Here is a 10,395-nt window from a genome sequence, read left to right as displayed (position 1 = left end):
AACTAATATATAAATACTTTATACTAATCCAAAAAGTTATAGATGTACATACTACATATATATTTTTATAGCAATGTGCACATATATTTGTGTAAAAATTTGTCATCTTCACTGTTTTAACTGTTTTTAGTGATGTTAAATGCCAAAGTGTTTTGAATTATGCAGAAGTATCCACAAACGTCCTCCTCAGCGCCCTGCTAAATGCTTCAGTACCATCTGCTACCCATCTTCCGGTGCTCCAGGGCTGTGAGTTCTGAGAACAAGATCACTTCCTCTTAACGTTATGCAGCTAAAATCACAGCCAGCAGTGAAATATTAAATGCTTTTCTCTTAAGGAAAAAAAAAACACCCAAATATGACCACTTCTCTTCAATATTGTATGGCATAGTGTAGTCTCTGTGATTTTTTAAAAAGCAGGACACACTGGGCGTGGTGGTATACACATATAATCTCAGCTATCCGGGGAGGCTGAGGCAGGAGGATTGTAAGCTCAGGACGGCTCTGGGCAATTTGGTGACTTCACAAGATTCTGTCTCAAACTAAAAAGGGCTTGGCCAGGGTAGAGGCAGATGCCTATAATCACAGAACTTGGGAGACTGAGGCCTGTTACAAGGAGGATCAACAAAAGTTCAAGGTCATCCAAGGCTACATAACAGTGATACAGAGAGAAAAACTGATCCTGGGTGGGTGACCTTTAGACCATATAGGGAACCTCCAGATGACATAGGGAAAAACGATCTCCTGACCTGACCCGCACGAGGTCATGTTCTCTAAAACCGAAGAATGAATTTTAGGAACAAACGGAGGTTATGAGCAGAATATATTTATTGAGACAAAGAAAGCTCCTATCCAAGAGAGGGACAGGAAGGGGGCCTGAGCAGGTAGTTTCCCCAGGAAGCTGTCTCTTCCAGGGACTTCTGTAGTGTCAAACCATGTGGGTCTAAGGTGGAGAGAATGGGAACTCGCTTAGGTGGGCAGGAGGTGGGACAAAACTATGGTCAACCAATGGGATTACAAGCACCATTGCTCAGGTAAAACTGAGAGACATGGTCTCTCCCTGTTGAGGGTTGGAATGTGGGACAGGGGGTTGTGGGACAGGTGTTTCCTTTGGGGGTTGAACTAGTGACTCACTTGGGTCTTTCCAGTGATTGATACCTATTTAGAATATCAATCCCAGGTGCTACTCTTTTAGCATTTGTTTGGCCTTTAGGTCTTTAGGTTTGGCTCACAGCAGGAGCATCCGCCCCTCCCACAGTTGTAAGGCATCTCATCTTCTGTGCTGTCTTCTTTGAGGGCCTGGCCCTGTCTGACTGCCTATAATATTTTTATCTAATGGCTGCCTGCAATATTGCTGCTAAGGAAGATTTCCTAGTAACTATCTAGACAACATGAATGTCTTAGAGACTTCTCCCTAGGGCTTAGGGCAGGATTTTTCCAAGTCATTACTTGACTATCATGATTTTTAAAATCTTTTTACAATTTTTATTTATTTGGTACAGGGTCTCCCTATGCACTAAGACTCATAGTAATCCTCCTGTCTCAGTCTCCCCAGCACTGGGATTACAGGGGTGTGCCTCCAAACCCAGTTTCGGTGGCCAGCATGGATCAGGACTGGTATGGAGCAGGGACAGCATGGCATATGGTGCTGGGGATCAAACCTAAGTCTTTGTGCTTCACAGGCAGGCACTTAGACTGCCAAGCTATCTCCTTAGCCCCTCTATCTATCTTTAGAAATGATCTCTTTTGAGGAGAGGCACTCCAACTTCTTCCAATTTTTCCTTTGAATTTTTTCCTCATTCTTTCAAAGAATTAGAAAGCAGTGATTCAAGTTTCTTGGTTATATGTTTAATTTCTTTTTTAATTAATTTTATTGAGAAACAAATAGCAATGAGAGTTTCAAAACTGATTAATAGGACAGTTTCAATAATTAATCCTGTTATAACCTGACCAAAGCACCGCCATCCTGTTCTGTATGCGCCGTCTTAGTAAACCATGTCAGCTTCTGTAAAATGTGACTTTTTGTTTCTTAAGCCCACTCCTTTCAGGGCGTGTTATACCCTGACGTTAGTAACTCCATCTTGGCTCTCTGATTCACCTTTGCCCTAGTTAATTACAATGACTTCATCTTGGTCCTCTGATTCACCCTTGCCCTGGTTCTGAGAATGTCTTAAGGCAAAAAAAAACAGTTGTTCCTGGCAACTGGTCAGCCACATTGTCCCTATAAGGTCAGCATGACCGCATACCTAGAACACCCTGTTCTGTACTCCACCTAGTCCAAAGGGGTAACTCTTCTGGGTCCAGCTTCCTCCAGGTGGGCTACAACCAATCCTGTAAAAGGTCATGTGCCCCTTTAACCACATTAACATCTGCTATTGGCTTCTGTGATCAGCGTGCTTGGATGGGCAGTCTTGTGGTTTTTGGGTTTAAATCACTGTGCCTCCCCTTACCCGGGGCTCCTCTCTGTCTCTTGGACTCTGAGGGTGCCGCTGGATACCAGCTAAAATAAAGCGCTATTTTCTTTTTGCACGTTTTGCCTCGTTGTCTCCTTCTTGGGCTACAACAAATACATTGTATATGGTTACCTTCTTAGTGGTTATCCATAGTACAAGATGCAGACATGATATCCTGTCCAAACACTATTAGTACAAATCTTTCTTCTCATTGAATTAAGCGAAAGAAGCTGTATATCTATCCTAACTATTCTGTATATACAGATGCAAAATGATCCTTGATAGCCCCTTTTTTTGTTTAGTCCTGTCAGGGATAGGTATTCCATTGCCATCTAAATACTGTAGGTGCATGAATTCAGCAAAACAATATTTTAAATGAGGTTCTGATTTTTTTTTTTTCAGAACCAGGAATTGAACTCAGGCCCCTGTGTTTGCCAGGCAAGCGCTTATTCCACTGAGCCATCTCCCAGCCCCTGAGGTATTGGTTTAACTTCATTAGCAGTGCTTTTTTCTTTAAACATGACTGGTACAGCTGGAACCAATTGCAGCCTGTGCTTTTGGGAACACATGCTGGAGTTAGGAGTGTGAGCTTGTAGGGGAGGTAGGGGTGCAAGTCAGTAAAGGTGGCCAGGCTGGCATGACCTATCTTCTGGTCACGATTCACATAGCAGCCAGATGGTCTGGCACAGGTGACTTGGAGGACACCGTGAGAAAATATAGAAGCCAAGGAGAGATTAAATGAGATAGCTATTTCTCCTCTTACATTGCAGATGTAGCACTCAATGTCCAATTCTCTTACTCCCTTGAAACGTCTTCTTAAACACTAGGAATTGTTTGACCCTCACATATGGAGAAAGAGCTGTTTAATATTTTTCTGCCCTCATGCATGGCCTGCCTACCCTCTAGAGGCAAAATGGAATGCAGAGGAAAATACTGATTATGATACTATTTCACAACTAGAATTGTACTGTGAGAAATAGGAAAAATGATCAGAACCACCTTATGCTGAGATTTTCTTTAGGAAGGAAACAAGGAAGCAGGAGGGGAAAAGGAAAAGAAGGCAAAACAGAAACAACACTTTTGTAAATGGGAAAGGAGGAAGGGTTGAAGAGAAGGTAGGGGAAAGGGAAAAAATAAACAAGGTGTATCATGTACTATAAATCAAGGTATAAATCCTCTATGATGAATGGGACCATTATGTATTTCTAAAATGTAACAATAACATCTGATTTTAACAAATGGAGGTGAGATGGTCAGAGGTACACTCTATGGAAGTGGGAGGGGGTCAAGGAAGAGAGGAGGAGGGGTAGGGGGATAGAGAGTACCAACGATCAACATTCACTATGAATATGTACCAGTTCCTTCAGATAAACATAATCATTATATATTACAAACATATAAAAGAAAAAATTTTAGAGAAACTTTACAAGTCCTCTCTTTACAGTAAAGCAAATTTGAAAAGCACATAGAATGACATACAAGATAATGTGACTCCTCTGTGCTTTGTGGAACCAAACTATTACTAATAAGAAAGCTAAGGTGAAATATGAGTAGTCTTTAGGCTTCTGGAATGAAGATACCAATGTCTATAGAAACCCACCAAAAACTCCAGTCTAGGATGACCAACTGGAAGAAAAACTGAATCTCCCAATGGCAATGAAATTGAGGTATAAAACATTAACTCAGATTTTAAAAATAATTTAAGTGCAACTACAAGGGAGCTGGGGGTTCAATCCCCAGGCCTGCTGTGCCAGCCCCACCCCTGGGGTGTGCTGAGCTGGGGATTGAGACTGGCTGTGGTGGCATGTGCCCATAACCCCAGCACTTGGGAGAATCACTATGAGTCCAATCTAGTAATGAGACTCTAAACACCCAGTAGACCCTTCCCTAAAAATACAAAAAAAAAAGACAACAAACAAACAAAAAAACTACAAGGGAAACATGAAGTTCATTTGGATGAGCTAGAAGAAATTGTTGGGACAAGAGTTCTACAAAAGTGGTGAAAAATATAGCAGGATTCACTTTCCACAGAGAGAAACAGAATAAGAACAGAGGTTGTGGCACAAACTACCTTAACCCTCCCACTCTCACTCTCCTCTAGTGCCTGTATCTTTACCGTATTTTTGCCTAAGCGATCTATGGCTTCCATGGGTGGCATCTATCTGCTGCCCAAATGAGAAAGTAGAGAAGAGATGGGACCAAAGAGATGGGACCAAAGAATTACACAACCACACCTGGACTTACCATGAGCTATAGAAATATAGATATGAGACAAAAGCCTAATGTCCCAAGGATCTGCCTGTTTACAGCCTCCCAAGAGCTGGGATTACAGGCGCATGCCAACATGCCCAGTCTCAATTGCCTTCTCAGTGCGCCCAGGAGACAGGGCCGGCATGGCAGGCCCGGGGATTGAACCCCTGGCCCCTGCACCTGCTTGCAGGCACTTGAATCCACTGAGCTATTTGGCCAACCCTTGATAAAAAATTTAAAATTATTAAAAAGAAATAGTGGGTTAGAACATAAAAATTAATTAAAGGAAAAACATTTTAAAGGCTTTTCAAATGCAAGTGTGAATGGCCTCCAGTAGCGCAGCTACAAAGGTGAAAGACCATTGCCCCAGGATATTTTAAAAGATTATTTAAAATTATTTTAATTCCTACTAAGTTTTATTGCCCTAAATTAAAAATGGCATTAAAAATAGGGCTTTGAGGGCTGGTGGGATGGCTCAGTGGTCTAAAGCACCTACTTAGAACAAGCTTAGCAAAGCACAAGGACCTCGGTTCAATCCCCCAGCACCACATGCCAGCCAGCTCTGCCCTCTGGTGGGCTGAGCTGGCCACACACACACACACACACACACACACACATAAATAAATAAATAAACAAAATTTAAAAAAAGATAACCAAAAACTAAAAGAAAGCCCCAGGAAATGTAGTTTGTGGTCACAATGACCCTGAAAGTATTATGAAACTCCAGTGGCGCAATTGGTTAGCGCGTGGTACTTATATAAAAATAGGGCTTTGACATTTTATAAACAAATATAAAGATTTGGAATAATGTCTGAAAGCTGTTGGGTTTAAACAGTGGCTTGATTTTCACATCCCATTTAAATAATAAAAGTCCTAGTGGTGGCCTCCAAAGGGGTACAAGCTATGATAACTTCTTCATATTTGGGTCAAGTTATACAATAAAAATATACTATGCCCCAAACTGTTCAGACCAACTGTTCATGATTTTCAGACTTTATTCGCTAATATTAATGGATTCCATTTAGAATTTGGATTAATTTCTCTGGTGTTATTAACTGTCATTGTACTTCAGATAAGTTAAATTAATTTTTTTTTTTTTTTACAGGTAAGTCATATTAGGTTAAGTGAAAAAATGTATGACTTCCTCTTCCAAAATATAAAATACAGGTTTCTCACCGTAAAATCAAAATTCTAAAATTAAAGCAATTAAAACAAAAAGGAGTCAATCCTGCCAATTTCACTTGGCAATGCATACTATTAAATGTTTAAACCTTTCTTTCTTTTTTTTTTTCTTTGTGGCGCTGGGGATTGAACTCAGAACCCTGCACTTGCAAGGCAAGTGCTTATTCTATGGACCTATCTCCCCAACCCCCCAATTTTTTAACTTTACAGCAATGGAAAGACAAACCAGGTAAGACAAAAAGGGTTAAAATGGGTCCTTTGGAGAGATGTCCATACTGGACACTGGAAGGGCCTCAGTCCATTACTAACCTGAGCAAAGGGTGTGCTTGTGTTTTTCCAGAGTATGCTAAATGGCCTATTTGGGTACCAGAGTGTACTGTCAGGCCGTACCATGGAGCCAGATCTGAAGAAGTTGACAGCGATCAGGCTAGATCCAGCCTGGGGTCTATTCAAGGAATGAACCAAATGGAAATGTAAGGTCTAAACAGGTGACAAAAACCAAAAATATAAAATATGCATATTAATTATAAATAGAAGATTTTATTCCTTCCAATTTTTTCTAATAAGAGATCTCTAATAATTGACAAATAAAATCTGGCTAGTCTACTTATAAAATTTCTAAAAATTGTAATAGAGTTGTTATAATTAAATTTGGCCAAATATTTGAGTGCACTTTTCTTTCTTTTCTTTTTCTTTCTTTTTTTTTTTGTAAGGATCTACAGTGTCTCACTATGTATATTGGACCTGTAGTGATTCTCCTATTTACAGCCTCCTAAGAGCTGTTATTACAGGCTTGCGCCACCATGCCCAGTCTCAATTGCTGGCTCAGTGTGCCCCAGCAGCGGGGCTGGCATGGCAGGCTGGGATTGAACCTCCAACCCCTGCATCTGACTAAGCAGGAGTTTTAATCCACTGAGCTATTTGACCAGCCCTTGAGTACACTCTTGATTTTGTAAAGGGTTTATCTGTCTGTGTGTTTATGTGTTTGTGTGTCTTTCAATGAACAGCTGTTCCTCTTTTTTTTTTGATGATTTTTTAAAAAATATAATTTGAGATATAGACTTAAAAGCATGTTTTTTCCTAAATTACCAGCTAGTCAAAGTGATACTAAAATTAAGGTTTAAGCTAATTAAACAAAAATTCCCTAGAGTGGGAAAAAATTATTAGAGAGGAGTCCAATTGATGAATAAGTGGTGTGGCCAACCTTTTTTTCATTAATGAGGAGCTCCAAAGTAATCTCAATAGTCTCTTAGGAGATACCCTCAATAAATAGGTCATGGTTAAAAAGTAAAGTTTTTCCAAAAAAAAGTTACAATAAGATTTTCTCTGTAAAGATTGTTAATCTCATGGTATACTAAGTATATTTATGATTCAAGGTGTACAGGTCTTTCAAAATGTAAAACAAAGATTGCTTATTGGGATAAGACTTTTTTCAGATTCAGACTTCTGCTTTTTCAAAAAAAACTTGTGATGTGTATCTAATTTAAGGATGATTAATTAGATAAAAAAAACTGTGTAATTAAATAAAGATGATTGGTTAAAAGTATTATGTTAAAACTAACCAAAAATATTTAAAGTATATCACAAAATATCAGGATTGTCTTTACTACAATGTTGCATATGGTTTTTAATTTTTTTGTATATGGTTTTAACTTCTAAATTTCTGTGTAGAAATATGCAACTTTTGTGTGTTAACATTCTGTGGGGACCTAAATATTAGAATATCCATGGACAATTATAAAATGAGGTGATAGAAGCTTAAAAGAAATGCTCATTAAGTAAAAAGGGGGAACTAGTATGGGAACACACATGTGTACACCTAGATCAATTGTTCCGAAAGCTTTATTTATATTAAATTTAAAAAAAAAAATAACTGCCAGACAGATCTTCGGCTGCTGACTGTCATTGTGATACAGGTAGAAAGACTGGTCTTGGGTGGGTAACCTCCAAATGATACAGGGAAAAATGATCTCTGGACCTGACCTGGATGAGTTCGTGTGCTCTAAAATCAAAGAATGAATTTTAGGAACAAATGGAGGTTATGAGCAGAATATATTTATTGAGGGAAAGAAAGCTCCTATCCAAGAGAGGGACAGTAAGGGGGCCTGAGTGGGTAGTTTCCCCAGGAAGCTGTCTCTTCCAGGGACTTTTATAGAGGAAAACCATGCAGTGAGGCAGGTCTAAGGCGGTGGAGAAGACAGGGGAACTTCTTAGTTGGGAATAAGGTAGGACGAAACTATGGTCAACCAATGAGATTACAAGCACCATTGCTCAGGTAAAATTGATCAAATCCAGTACCAAATGGGAAAGCAAATCTTGTAGCAAGCAGGCAAGAATGTGGGACAGGGTCTCTTCCTGTTGGGGGTTGGGCTAGTGACTCATTTGAGCTCTTTCAAGTTGATTGATACCTATTTAGGATATCAATCCCTGATGCCCAGCCCTAGGGAAGTATGTAGCTGTGTTTCCTCTTTTTGTCTTGGTCTTTAGATCTGGTTTATAGCAGGTGCATCCATCCCTTCCACAGTTGTAAAGTATGGCTTTTGTTATCTCCTTCGAGGGCCTGACCCTGCCTGACTGTCTATAATATTTCTATCTAACTCGCTGCCTGCAACAATTGGACAAAAGAAATACTGAAGAAGTGATTTGGATGCCAACTTGACAAAACCTAGAAAATGAGCAAAACAAATATTTTGAGAGAAAAATACTACCAATTTGTTTCTTGCTCTGGTGGCTTTGCTGTTGCTTCTGCCTTAATTTTTCTAAGGATAGCATTTATATTCTCAAGGCAAGGACCAGAATTTGGCTTCCTGGACAGCTACAACGCCTGTGGCAAGGCTCTCCTTCCATAATACAGTTCCAACATTTGCTGGAGGTACTAAAGAAGAGAAAAAAAAAAAAAAAGAATAATTAAACTCTATAGACAGACATAAATTTAGGAATAATAGCAGTCATGGCCACCACTACTATAGCCAGAGTAGCACAGAGCCAACGTGTACAAACTGTTCATTGTTTGCAGCAGTGGCACAAGGAATCAGAACTGTTATGGACTTCACAAGGACACATAGATTCAGAGCTAACTACTAATATAAATGACTTAGAACAAGCTGTTTTTATGCCAGGAGATCAAATTGCTAATCTATAAAGTCAACTTCTTTTACAATGTGATTGGAATGCCCCTTCATGCTGTGTAGCTCCAATTCCATGGAATCAAACTCATTTCCCACGGGAAAGTGTAAAAAAGCATTTATTGTATCGTGGTAAGAGTGCTGCTCAGATTCTGTCTCTTCAGCAACATACTGCTCATACTTTTGCGAAACAATTGTCAGAATCGTCTGGCACTGATCTATTACAAAGCATCTCTAATGGCATTGGCAACCTTAATCCTCTTCATGTTATCCCGTGGTTTAGTGGAAGCATAATAGTGATTTATCTATGTTGTCTCTGTACTGTTTGTATATCCTGCTTAGCATGGCGACGAGGACCAGTCTGGCAACAAGCCATGGATCAAACATCGGCAGTCCTCACACTGGTGCTTCAGGAACTTTCAGCATAAAAACGAAAGTGGGGGATTATGGAAATACAGATATGAAACAAAAGCCTAATGTCTCAAGGGAGCAAGGAACAATAAACAGAGCCCAAGGAGAGCTGCTGTCTCTCACTTGTAAATTCCGGCAAGCTGGGATTCAAAGCTGCAGATAACAAACAGCTTCTGCTGGTGCAATGTCTGTTCTTTGATCCCTTGCCTGGGATGTTATCAGCTAGCATTGTGTAAACCTAGTGTTAGGCAGAAGACACTAGAGGGAGTAGTTTGTGTCCACCAAAGTAATGACGTATATTCCTTATCCTGCCTTTAGCCCTCAATAAATGTGAGATGTTTCTGTGGCTCTGGGCTCACCTGGAGAGAGCCTAATCTCAGTGAGACCTCCGAAGCTATATTTTGTTTTTTTTCTGCACCAACTCCTAACATACAGCAGTGAGTTCTTCTCATGAATGCTTTCTATTCACAGTTGTCTAGCACTGATAGTCACTGTCCCGTATAAACAGTGGGTTAAAGCTTTTGATACTATAATATATAATAAGGCCTTATAATAAGACCTTAAGAAATGTGTGAATAGGTGGGCAAAGCTACAAAAACCAGGGATTTCAAGTTCCACCCTAGTCAGGGCCAGATAGCAACCCAGAGAAACACTCTCAAAATAAAAATAAAAATGGGTGAGGGCCGGGGAGATAGCTCAGTAGAATAAGCGCCTGCCTGGCGAGTGCAAGGTACTGAGTTCAAACCCTGTTACCACAAAGGAAAAAAAAAAAAAAGGGTGGAATGTGCATCAGTGTCAAGACCATGGGTTCAATCCCTACTATTAGAAAGAGAGAGAGAGAGAGAGAGAGAGAGAGAGAGAGAGAGAGAGAGATACAGAGAGAGAGAGAGAGATACAGAGAAAGAGAGGGAGACGGAGAAAGAGACAGGCAGAGTGACAAAAAGAAAAAGAAATATGGTAATATGAAATGCAAAGGA

At 39.9% G+C, this 10,395-nt stretch overlaps 1 long non-coding RNA gene across 1 annotated transcript in view; it reads right to left on the bottom strand.

Annotated features, from left to right (window-relative positions):
* Positions 1-9,153: 9,153 nt before the first annotated feature.
* The window catches only part of LOC111812789, an 8,072-nt gene continuing 6,830 nt past the window's right edge, over positions 9,154-10,395 (bottom strand). Inside the window, exon 3 of the long non-coding RNA XR_002818190.1 lies at positions 9,154-9,165. This is a non-coding gene — a long non-coding RNA (uncharacterized LOC111812789). The remainder of the gene's footprint in view (positions 9,166-10,395) is intronic.

The sequence above is a fragment of the Octodon degus genome, unplaced genomic scaffold (assembly GCF_000260255.1).
Source record: "Octodon degus isolate 3935 unplaced genomic scaffold, OctDeg1.0 scaffold00142, whole genome shotgun sequence".
Taxonomy (NCBI): Eukaryota; Metazoa; Chordata; class Mammalia; order Rodentia; family Octodontidae; genus Octodon; species Octodon degus.
The sequence above is the reverse complement of the archived record's forward strand: the minus strand, read 5'-3'. Positions and strand labels throughout refer to the sequence as shown.